This window comes from Piliocolobus tephrosceles, unplaced genomic scaffold (assembly GCF_002776525.5).
Source record: "Piliocolobus tephrosceles isolate RC106 unplaced genomic scaffold, ASM277652v3 unscaffolded_41752, whole genome shotgun sequence".
Lineage (NCBI taxonomy): Eukaryota > Metazoa > Chordata > Mammalia > Primates > Cercopithecidae > Piliocolobus > Piliocolobus tephrosceles.
The window spans coordinates 2,740-15,149 of record NW_022326257.1 but is presented as its reverse complement, the minus strand read 5'-3'; the positions used below and the strand labels follow the sequence as shown (position 1 = coordinate 15,149).

Below are 12,410 nucleotides of genomic sequence, written 5' to 3'. Positions count from 1 at the left end.
GGCTCCACAGCTACTGAGTGAGTGAGTGAATGAGAATGACTGAGCCAGACCAGTACGTCCTCTCTGGGGTCTCGTGTGCCCGGGTCCTGGTTGACCTAAACTCTGCAGAAAGACGAGAGGCTTCCTTACTGCCCAGACTCTCAATGAAGAAAAACTCCTGGGGTCTAAGACTTCTCACTTGGCAATGACATTGGCTTAAATATTCCCAGACACAAATCCTTGGGTCTTAGTTGGGTCTTGGGATGGTGCAAACCGACAGAATTGCAGGCAATGAGCGTCACAATAGAACAGCGGATAGGAAGGTGGAAGACTTGAGGGAGGGGGTCAAGGACAGGCAGAGAAACCACCCCCCTCCCTCAGAGGCCCACCTGGGGAAGCAGCAACTTTGCCATCCTGGAGAAGACAACGGGAAAGCCGGGAGTGTGCATAGGGTGGGTGACGGTGTGTGCCGGGTGGAGAGAAAAATTCCTTTTTCTAAATGTCACTGCAATAGCTCAGCCCATCCGTCTTACCAACTGCTAAGCACAGGGGCATCCTGTGAGGATAAACACGGCTTTTCCTTCCTCCAGTTCCTAAGTCTTCCAGCCATGACCAGTGATGTAACCCTCAAAGTTCCTTCCCAGGAACCAGTGGCCCCTCTTTGTGGAAAAAATATTTGTGTTCCACACTTACCTTATAGCATATTTATTTATACAGAGATGGAGTCTTGCTCTGTCACTGCACTGAAGTGCAATGGCGCGATCTCCGCTCACTGCAACCTCTGCCTCCCGGGTTCAAGCCATTCTCCTGCCTCAGTCTCCCAAGTAGCTGGGATTACAGATGCACACCGCCATGCCTGGCTCATTTCTTTTCTTTTTTTTTTTTTTTTTTTTAGTAGAGATGGGATTTCACTATGTTGGCCAGGCTGGTCTTCATCATCTGCCCGCCTCGGCCTTCCAAAGCGGTAGGAGTACAGGCGTGAGCCACCACACCTGGCCACATATGTACATTATAGCATCTTGACCTTCGGCTCCCCAGCAGCCTTGTGACTATGTGTGTGTGTGTGTGTGTATGTGTGTTGTGTGTTGTGTGTGTGTGTGCTCATGTGTTGTGACAGGCAAGGAAAAGCCAGTAGAGAGTCATCGCCACTGCCCTGGCAGGAGGAGGTGGCCCTCGGGCTGCAGCGAACTGTGCTATTTGCACTCTCATCCTTGGAAGAATCTTTCCTGAAGTCACGGAGCCTCCAGATCCTCCGGAACAGAACTAGTTGTGTAGGGGTGTGTCCTTCATGCCCCTCAGGTCCCTGACCACCTCCCCACCCTTCCTGAAGGGAACCCAGGACCCCTGACTCTGAGTGCATCACCCGCTGGTAGCAAAGCCCCCACTAGTGATGGCCAAACTGGGCCCTGGTGATGTGCAGAGCACGGAAGACCCGGGAGCTGGAGTGAGGCAGTGACACAGATAACAAAAATGGGGATGCCTCGGCACTGCCTGAGGACCCAAGGTCTGGTCTGTAGGGCTTTTCTGACCTCAGTGAGGCCTTCTCCTCTTATTTTGACTGAAATAAATAGCCACAGGAAGTTCAGACCAGTTAGAGTTGAAATTTCCAGAAGAAACGTGGGACCATCCCCACACTTGCCGCAGGCCCTGAGTCTTCCCTGAGGACACCTCAGCATCTAAACCACAACCCCAGAGAAGATGCTGCAGTTGTCCTGTGGCCAAGATGGGAAATGTGTATCCTCCAACAAAGGGAGACACAAAACACTCAAAATATTCCAAGCAGAATGGCATCTCGGGGCGGGCACAGCGGCTCTTGCCTGTAATCCCCAGCACACTGGTAGGCCTAGGCAGATGGATCACCTGAGGTCATGAGTTCGAGACCAGCCTGGCCAACATGGTGAAACCCTGTCTCTACTAAAAACACAAAAGTTGGGGCGGGCATGGTGGCTCATGACTGTAACCCTAGCACTCTGGGAGGCCAAGGCAGGTGGATCACTTGAGGTCAGGAGTTTGAGATCAGCCTGATCAACATGGTGAAACTCCATCTCTACTAAAAATACACAAAGTAGCTGGGCTTGGTGGGAGTCTGTAAATCCCGGCTACACAGGAGGCTGAGGCAGGAGAATTGCTTTAACTCGGGAGGTGGAGGTTGCAGTGAACCATGATTACACCACTGCACTCCAGCCTGGGAGACAGGTTGAGACTCAAAAGTAAAATTAATTAAATTAAATTAAAATTAAAATACAAAAATGAGGCGGGTGTGGTGGCACACACATTTAATTTCAGCTACTTGCAAGGGTGAGGCAGAAGAATCGCTTGAACCCAGGAGATAGAGGCTGCAGGGAGAGAAGGTCACGAGACTGCACTCACAGCCTGCACGATAGAGTGAGACTGTCTCAAAAACAATAAAATAAGAAGAGTGTTTCTGATGTGACTGATGCAGAGATAATAAAATGTGAGTAACATGATAGAGACTGATGGGCAGAGGGAACTTCAGATGTGGGTGGGAGGGCGTGGGAGACAGCTCTCAGCCTAGACCTGAAAGAGGAGAAAGGGACAGGGCCATGATCATTTAGGGACATAGGGTAGAGCAGGGACAGCCACCTGAGACAGGAAGGGTTTTAGTGTTTGGGAAAAGAGAAAAGCAAATATGACTGGGGCAGAGGGAGTCAGGAGATGAGGGCAAGCTCCCAGGAGGAGGCTGGAGACTGGCAGGGGCCCTGGACACAGGGCTGTGGAGCCACAGTGAGGAGCTGGGCTTTCAACATTTGTCCAAATGGACCAGAGCTGCCTTGAGGGAAACATGCCCTTACTAGCTCACAGCTCAAGATTTTAACAAATGACATAAGGAAAGAAAACTGAAAAATAGACTAACCGGTTAAATTACATTTCGATGTTAAAGGTTTCCAATAAATAAAAAAGACTAGAAAGCATGCAGACCTCGATCTGATCGGACGCAACTGATTTCAAACAGAAACTATTTTGAAATTGTTTTTTAAAAAATTGAACAAATTCAGATGTCAACGGGAAAATAACTGGACCATATACATGTACAGAAAGGAATGATGTGAACTGGTTATAGGCTGCCACAAAGGCATCTTTCAGAAGTGATTATGGATTAAAAAAGAAATATTTAAAATCAAGATTTATCTCAAAGTAAGACTGCCAAAAAAAAGAAGGAAAGAAAAAAATGAAGAGGAACCAGAAAGAAAATATGTTACACAATGAGAACAAAAGCACTTTCGATGTCCCTTTTGCTTTCATGTTTTGTTGTTGTTGTTTCTTTGTTTTTCTGAGATGAAGACTCGCTCTGCCCCCCAGACCGCAGGGCAGTGGTATCGTTTCGATTCACTGCAACCTCTTCCTCCCAAGTCCGTGTGATTCTCATGCCTCAGCCTCCTGAGCAGCTGGAACTACAGGTGCACGCCATCACGTCCGGCTTAGTTTTTTGGTATTTTTACTAGAGACGGGGTTTCACCATGTTGGCCAGAATGGTCGTGAACTACTGACCTTCGGTGATTGGCTCCCAAAGTGCTGTGATTACAGGCATGAGCCACCACGCTCAGCTTTGATGGTCCTTTTTTTTTTTTTTTTTTTGAGATGGAGTCTCACTCTCACTCAGGATGGAGTACAGTGGCGCAATCGGCTCACTGCAACCTCCACCTCCCAGGTTCAAGTGATTCTCCTGCCTCAGCCTCCTAAGTAGCTGGAATTACAGGCGCGTGCCACCACACCCAGCTAATTTAAAAATTTTTAGGAGCAAAGGGATTTCACCATGTTGGTCAGGCTGGTCTCAAACTCCTGACCTTGTGATCCACCCGCCTCAGCCTCTCAAAGTGCTGGGATTACAGGCGTGAGCCACTGCTCTTTTAAAAAGTACTATGGGCTAGGCGTGGTGGCTCATGCCTGTAATCCCAGCATTTGGGGGGCCAAGGCAGGTGGATCATCTGAGGTTGGGAGTTTGAGTCCAGCATGACCAATATGAAGAAACCCCGTCTCTACTAAAAACACAAAATTAGCTGGATGTGGTGGCTGATGCCTGTAATTCCAGCTACTTGGGAGGCTGAGGCAGGAGAATCATCTGAACCTGGCAAGTGGAAATTGCGGTGAGCCGAGATTGTGCCACTGCACTCCATCCTGGACAAGAGTGAGATTCCATCTCAAACAAACAAACAAACGACTATGTAGGCCAGGCACGGTGGCTCCTCTCTGTAATCCCACCTGTAATCCCAGTAATTTGGGAGGCCAAGGCCGGAAGAGCCTTTGAGGCCAGAATTGAGACCAGCCTGGGAAACATAGTGAAATCCGTTTCTGCAAAAAAAAAAAAAAAAAAAGTACAAAACCTAGCCGGGTTTGGTGGCTCACGCCTGTGGTCCCAGCTACTCAGGAGGCTGAGGCAGGATTGCTTGAGTCTAGGAGGTCGAGGCTGCAGTTAGAGGAGATCACACCACTGCACTCCAGCCTGGCGGACAGAGCCAGACCCTGTCTCAAAATATACATTAATTAAAACTATTACATAATAACAGAAAATGATTCTCCCATTTCACGGCCCCTACCCCACCATGGGAAAAGGGAAGAGAGTGTCTCACAATTGAATTAAGTCACTACCCTCTGGCTGTATAGGGATTCCAAGTGGAAGCTGACCTCTGATGCCAAGATTTATAGAATGTACATGCCTTACAGATAGGAATTTTAAAATTCTCAATATCATCTGTGTAATTTAAACAAGTTTTAAGTTATTAGATTATATACAGAGAAGTCAACATGTCACAACTAATCATATCCAATGAACTCACCCACTCATCCGAATCCAAAGTCCCCCACCCCTTTTAATCTTTTGAGACAGGGTCCCGCTCTGTTGACCAGGCTGGAGTGCTGTGGCATGACCTCGGGTCACTGCAGCCTGGACCTCCTGGGCTCAAGTGATCCTCCTGCCTCAGCCTCCAGAGTAGCTGGGATTACAGGTGTGCACCATCACGCCCGGTCAATTTTTTTTTTTTTGGCAGAGATGGGGTTCTCACTATGTTGGCCAGGCTGGCCTCGAACTCCTGGACTCAAGCAATCCCCTTGCCTCAGTCTCCTAAACTGCTGGGATTACAGGCGTGAGCCACTGCGCCCAGCCCCTCTGTCTTCATTACTGTGCTTCCCTCCCTAATTCTGTACATATCTCTCATTCTCCCCTTCTCTCTCTAGCTCTTGTTTTCTTTTTCCCTGCAATCTGCTCCTCCTGCTTTCTTTTTTCTTTTTCTTTTTTTTTCATTTTTGCTCTCTTGGCAAATCCCTCAGCCATCCTCTATTTTGCCATCTGTTACGGTCTTTCTCATTCTTCTCTCTGTCTCAGGTTTTCTACCGCTCTCTCTGTCTACTGATCCCTTTGGCCCACACAATCACAGGGGCTTTGGAGTAAGACGCCCGCATCCCGGAGAAAGAAGCGCATTTTCCAGGGGCTGGGCTGGGCAGGCAAGAACAACCGGTGTCATAGGACAGCCCCGGGCACCTCCCCCACGCGGGCTCAGGGTAAGCGGTGACTGCCGTGGGGAGACCTGGGGAGCATAAGGGCCGGGAACGAGGAGGCAGGTGGGGGGCGACGGCGCCTTAAGACAAGGCTGGGAGACGCCCAGGGCGGGAATCCGCCTTGCCGTAAGGACTTTAAAAAGTGGGGGTCGGGAGGAGTCAGAAAAAGGTTTTGAGCAGGAAAACTACGCGATGGGAAGTGTATACACTGCCCTGTAAGAGAAAGACCCGCGAAGGGACCATCTTCAGGGCGACTTTAAACCCAAAAGGAAGCAACCCCTGGACTCTCACGGGGACGTCTAAATTTGCTCTGGGCGAATGAAGACGGGTGAGAATTTCCAGGTCTATGGGGACCCCAGGTCCCAGGTACAGAAGCGCCGGGGACCTAGGAAACGCAGACTTAACACAGCGCAAAACTCACCGCTGCGGTGGGACCGTCACTCCACGCGATCCGCTTCCGGGTTTGCGCGAATCTGCGCGCGCAGGACAGAAGCCAGGCCGGGGCGGGACTCACGAGAAGGTGGGCGGGGCCTGGGAGAGGTAGGGGCGGGGCGCGAGACGGAGAGACCTTACACTTTAGAATTAGCAGAGGGCGGGGCCGGGGCGGGACCTGTGCGCGTCTCAACCTCGCTCCCAGCGCCTCTGTTTTTCGAGCTTTGGAGGCGGGACCGGCCAGGAAGGCTGAGGCATGATTCAAAAGCCCTGTAATTGTCTGAAACGGCGATGCAAACTAGAATGCGAAATGCAAAGCCCTGCTGGGTGTAGCGTAACGATTTCAGGCTGACGGCCCAAATAATAGAAAAGAAATCCTCTGCCTTTCTATTCTTCATTCACTGGGAAGGGAGAGTCCACCCTACGCTCAGCTTCAGAGACTTTCCTCGGGCCACTGCCTGGGATGCGGGACCGAGTGCTCAGGCCAGGAAGGAGTGAGGTTACCACCTGCTGCTTAAACCCAGCAGAGATGCGGGCACAGGGCCGAAAGCCTGAGTGAAGTTCCAGCTACTCAGAAAGCAGCGGCGGGAGGATCGCTGAACCTGGGGCTTCAAGTTAGCCTGGGCGACAAAGTAACACCTCCTCCTGCAGCGCTCCCTTCCTCGTCTCTCTCTCTTTTTAAAATTTCTTTAAATAAAATTTTTTATTGTGTGAGATAGGGATCCAACATTATTCTTTTTCATGTGAATATCCAGTGAGTTGTCCCAGCACATTTGTGGAAGAGATCCATTACTGTCATTCTTATATTTATATTTTTCTTTTCTTTTTTGAGACAGAGTATCTGTCACCCAGGCTGGAGTGCAGTGGCGAGATCTCGGCTCACTGCAACCTTCACCCCCTGGGTTAAAGTAGTTCTCTTGCCTCAGCCTACCAACTAGCTGGGATTACAGACGGGAGCCACCAAGCCTGGCTAATTGTTTTGTATTTTTAGTAGAGACGGGGTTTCATCACGTTGGCCAGGCTGGATTCGAACTCCTGACGTCAAGTGATCCAGCCGCCTCCTCCTCCCAAACTGTTGGGATTACAGGCGTTAGCCACCGCGTCTGGTCAGGAAAACTCTTAGAACTTACGTCTGCATACCACTGGACTCAGGTTGCATGACCACATTCCTTTCAAAGCTTAGAATTATTTAAAGGTCCATACCTTTACATTGGAATTATTTGATGTTTGAAACATTTAACTTCCTACCGAGATACAGGTACTGTCTCCCTTGTTGTTTACCTTTCAAAGAGAGAACCCAAGTCCTTCAGAAATACATCCCTGGGTTATTAAGCTGAGAAAAGGATTACGTTGTTTCTAAAAAACACGACTTCAAGCCAGGCGCGGTGGCTCACACTGTAATCCCAGTGGTTTAAGAGGCCGAGACGGGCGGATCGCCTGAGGTCGGGAGTTCGAGACCAGCCTGACCAAAATGGAGAAACCCCATCTGTAGTAAAAACACAAGGTTAGCTGGGCATGCTGGTACATGCCTGTAATCCCAGCTACTCAAGTGGCTGAGGCAGGAGAATCGCTTGAACCGGGGAGACAGACGTTGCCGTGAGCGGAGATCGCGCCATTGCACTCCAGTGTGGGCAACAAGAGCAAAACTCTGTCTAAAGAAAAGCCTCAGGAGACAGAGAAAATGCATTTACAAATTTTCTAAATAAATGTCCTAGGAAAAGAGACGAAAAAAAATGTTTTTTTACTTTTTTTTTTTTTGAGATGGAGTCTCGCACCGTCCCCCAGGCTGGAGTGCAGCAGTGGCCGGATCTCAGCTCACTGCAAGCTCCGCCTCCCGGGTATACGCCATTCTCCTGCCTCAGCCTCCCGAGTAGCTGGGACTACAGTAGCTGGGACTACAGGCGCCCGCCACCTCGCCCGGCTAGTTTTTTTTTTTTTTTTTTTTTTTTTGTATTTTTTTTTTTAGTAGAGACGAGATTTCACCGTGTTAGCCAGGATGGTCTCGATCTCCTGAGGTCGTGATCCGCCCGTCTCGGCCTCCCAGAGTTCTGGGATTACAGGCTTGAGCCACCGCGCCCGGCCCTTTTTTTACTTTCAAAGGAGGAATTATACCTCTCATTTATTTGCTTGTTTGTTTGAGACAGGGTCTCGCTCTGTCACCCAGGCTGGAGTGTGGTGGCGAGATTAGAGCTCACTGCAACCATAAAATCCCTGGCTCAAGTGATCCGACCTCAGTGCCCGGAGCAGGTGGGACCGCAGGCGTGCACCACCACACCTGACTCATTTTTTGATTTTTAGTAGAGACGACGTCTCACTACGTTGCCCAGACTGATCTGGAAATCCTGGGCTCAAGCGATCCTCCCGCCTCGGCCTCTCAAAGTGCTGGAGCCACCGCTCCAAGACCTGACTTTACTTCCGTGAAATATGAAATTATCCTCCACCTCCTGTGTGGAATAGGCAGTTTTGCATGTCATCTTGCAGTTTCCATTATCCATTCAAACAACCCAGGATCTTGCTCAGTTTAATAAGACTTTCTAATTGTCAGTCCCCGCTGCAACCAGCGCCCCACTCACCCCTTTACGGGTGTCCCCCCCCCCCTCCCCCCCCCCGCCCCCGACGGAGGGGGGCTCAGCCCCCCCCGCAGGACGCGCGACTCTACCTGCTCAAAACAGGCCCTGTGCATTAAAGACATTTTCAACTTAAGAGGAAAAACTATCCAGCGTTCAGCACAGGTGGTCCACTACAGTAAGTTATTTTACCTTCGATTGCTTGAAATATTAACTTAAAACGGGCAGGAAGCATCCATGTGATATTAGGGGTAACATCACGGCACATGAAAATCAATCCACCAATCGGAACCCGGAGGATCCCGTCCTAGAGGGAGAGGATGACGGCCAGCGACATCCATGGCCCAGCTGAGGAGAGAGCCCGGACCCGCCCCCTCCAGGCCTGGCTCTTTAGAATCACACACCTTCGGGATTTCACCCCCTACACGACGATAACCCTCTGGCGCCGCTCCTGCCGGCTGTCCGACCCGGGCCCAGGCAGCCTCCTCCCTCTTGCCCCGTCCCAGTCCCTTTCCAGGCCCCGCACCCACAGCGGCCTCCACCCTCTAGTCCTGACCCAGCACCTGTTCAGGCCCCGCCCCCTCTTTGACCTTCCCCCCCCCGTCCCGCCCGTCACCGCCCAGTGTCCAGGCCCCGCCCAGAAAGGGTCCAGGACCCACCCATGGTTTTTCTGCACGTAGCGCCCGGGACTGACTCACATGACTGTTTTCTATTCTTTTTTTTTGGTTTCTTTCTGCTTCAAACCTGCCTTTCGCAGCACCCTAGCCCCGAGTCCAGCCACACCAGGAATCTGGGCGCTTCGGAATGTTGAAATCCCCACGCGAGTTTGTGCAGTTATCAGGAAGTCCCAGGTTCACCATGGGAAGCTCGCAGGCCCAGTGGCTCTGCAGCTTTTACATCGTTTTACACGATGTCCTCCCCGTTTCAGGATCCTATTGTCCTTTTCATTAATCCCAGTTGGCGGCTGCTGAGCGCCTCATCCTTATCCACCCATGTTTCCCAGCTGTCAGCCCCTTTGTTATCACGCACGGTGACTCCAGTGCTGATCTCTTCCTGGCATGGTGGATGAGGACTACGAAATTCCTATTTTTATGAGAATTAGATCAACTGTCTGTTTTTGTATAACGTTCAGTTGTTTTGTTGCCTAAAATGGGGTCACAGTCCACACCTCACGTTAGAGTTCTTGGATCTTGCGCAGTAAAGGATTCAAGGCGAGTGTCCCAGTGCAGTGAGGAGAGTTGATTGAAAGCTACCAGTGACACAGCAGGGCGTCCTTAGAAAGCAGGGGGAACGCCTTCTCATGAAGCTTTTCTTACCTAGGGGCCTACGTAAAAGCTAAGCTATGTCTCCCTGCCGGAGGGCTGACAGTGTGACAAAACTTATTACTTTGTTGGTTTGAAGCTATCTTTGGCCGGGTGTGGTGGCTCACGCCTGTAATCCCAGCACTTTGGAAGGTCGAGGCAGGCGGATCACTGGAGGTCAGGAGTCTGAGACCAGCCTGCTATCTTAAAAGCAAACATTGTCATGGGCTATTGGGTCGTCTGGACATCGTGTTTCTGTAGGAGTTTGTCCTTACAGGTATCATTAAGCTGCTTTCCTTAACCGTAAGCATCTTATAGCCGTGACTCATGCGTGAGCAGTAAGGAATATGTCTTGCTAGCTTTAATGGACATGAACTTTGTCATCCTAGCTCTCCTAGGTTCCTGCTGAACAGTTTATCCACTCATGCAACACAGAGACCTAAGCCCACCTATGGAGAGACACCACTCTCCTGTAATGTATCTGACAGACTGAGCTCCTACTCCAAGAACGCAGTAACAGCAATACTAAGTGAAATATTAGGAAGTTTCATGCATGCATATAATTGATCACTATTTGCAGGTTTAAATCGGCTAACATTACATAGAATGGGTTTTTATTTTAATCAAATATTAGTACTCTATCTTCCACACAAAGTTGAAGAGCATTTCCTTATGTTGAATAAATATGAAAGAGTTCACATTTTGGACCTGATTTTGTGCTTTCCATTACATCTAGTTTTTTTCCTGTTCTCTCTTGATTTTTTCTGTGTCCATGAGCTTGTGAAGTATCTACTGGGTCCCAATCAATTTAGAAATCTATTTTGCCAAGGTTAAAAATGCCCCCGTGGCGCAGCCTCAGGAGGTCCTGACGACGTGTGCTCAAGGTGTTCAGCCTGCAGTTTGGTTTTACACATTTTTTTTTTATTTTTTTTATTTTTCAGAACCAGAACATTTATTGCATGACTAATCGCTGACATTCTTAAGATGAACTGGATGCTGCAACAGCTGCCCTCTTGGGTTTAGGTGTTGTTCCTTCACGGAATCCATGCCTGAATCTGCGGTATACAATTTTTAGGTGCCTCATTCGACCAGTTCCGGTGGTATTTCGTCTTGTAGCCTTGGCACTCCAGTTATACTTTCTCTTGCGCTTGGCAGGGTAGCCACATTTGCCACAGGTCGACTTCTGAAGGTGGTAGGCCTTAGAGCCACAGCGGCGGCACAATGTGTGCGTCTTATTGCGACGCTTTCCAAATGATGACGTTCCCTTCGTCATCTCGCTTCTGCAGCCGAGACCAGAGAGCGGTTTTACACATTTTAGGGAGACATAATACATCAATCAAAACATATAAGATATATATTGTTTCGGTGTGGAAAGGTGGAATAACTGGAATTGGGGGCTTCCGGGTCACAGGTAGATGACAAAGTAGAGTCCAAGGGTCTGTCATGAACTGGGTGAGAAGAGACGAGAAGATTCCCAGGAGACTCGGTCTCAAGCAATCCTCCCACCTCAGTCTCCCAAGGTGCATGGACCACAGGTGTGATCCACTGAACATAGTGGAGTCTCCATCTCAAAAAAACAAAGAGTAAGGTACTCTATCAAATTACTTCACTTGACATTTTTTTGAAATGAAATGTTTCACATATTACCGAACCCAGCCAACAAATGCATTCATAACAGATTCAGAGATAAAAAATATATTCCCAATAAAACATGTCCAACTCTCCAGATGGTGGTGATATTTTCAGCTTGATATGGTAACATGATTGTGACCTTATTACCAGTTTTCATGCGAATCCACTAGGAAATGGGACAATTTTGCTTTTGTTTCTTGGTCAGGACTCACTTACTCCTGAAAGTCTTGTGAGAAGACTTGGCGAGAAGACGAGTCAAGCACACACCACAAGAGGAGGAGAAAAGGCATGACTTTTTTTTTTAAGGCTTTGTTTTGTCCAGGCTGGAGTACAATGGTGCAATCTCGGCTCATTGCAACCTCTGCCTCTTGGGTTCAAGTGATTCTCCTGCCTCAGCTTCCCAAGTAACTGAGTTTGGCCAAAATATCAACTAGAAAGGCAGGAACTTGGCCAAAGGTGGGAAGTTTGAATGTTATTACCATATTCCTGCTTGACCTTTACTGCCAACAGCAACACCAACACAAATGGTCAGAAGTCCCTTATGTGAAAATCTTCGTGATCTTGTGGGAAAACCCTGATTTTTGTAAAGGCTGCAAAACAGGCTCAAAAAAGGTCAGTCGCAGTGGCTCATGCCTGTAATCCTTCCACTTTGGGAGGCCAAGGCGGGTGGATCAGCGGGGGTCAGGAGTTCGATACCAGCCTGACCAATATAGAGAAACTCCCTACTAAAAATACAAAAAGTAGCCAGGCATGGTGGCAGGCGCCTGCAATCCCAGCTACTCAGGAGGCTGAGGCAGGACAATTGCTTGAACCCAGGAGGCAAAGGTTGCAGTGAGATCACACCACACTCCAGCCTGGGTGACAAGAGCGAGACTCCATCTCAAAACAAAGATAAAATAAAATATAAAATTAAATAAAAATACAAAAATTAGCCTGGTGTTGGCGCACACCACTAATCCCAGCTACTCAGGAGGCTGAGGCAGGA

The 12,410-nt window shown here is 49.1% G+C and overlaps 1 pseudogene across 1 annotated transcript; it reads right to left on the bottom strand.

The window, feature by feature from the left end:
• Positions 1-10,717: 10,717 nt before the first annotated feature.
• LOC113223538 lies at positions 10,718-12,163 on the bottom strand (annotated as a pseudogene). Its single transcript, XR_003308772.1, has one exon. The product of XR_003308772.1 is annotated as a 60S ribosomal protein L37 pseudogene (transcript).
• Positions 12,164-12,410: the final 247 nt, after the last annotated feature.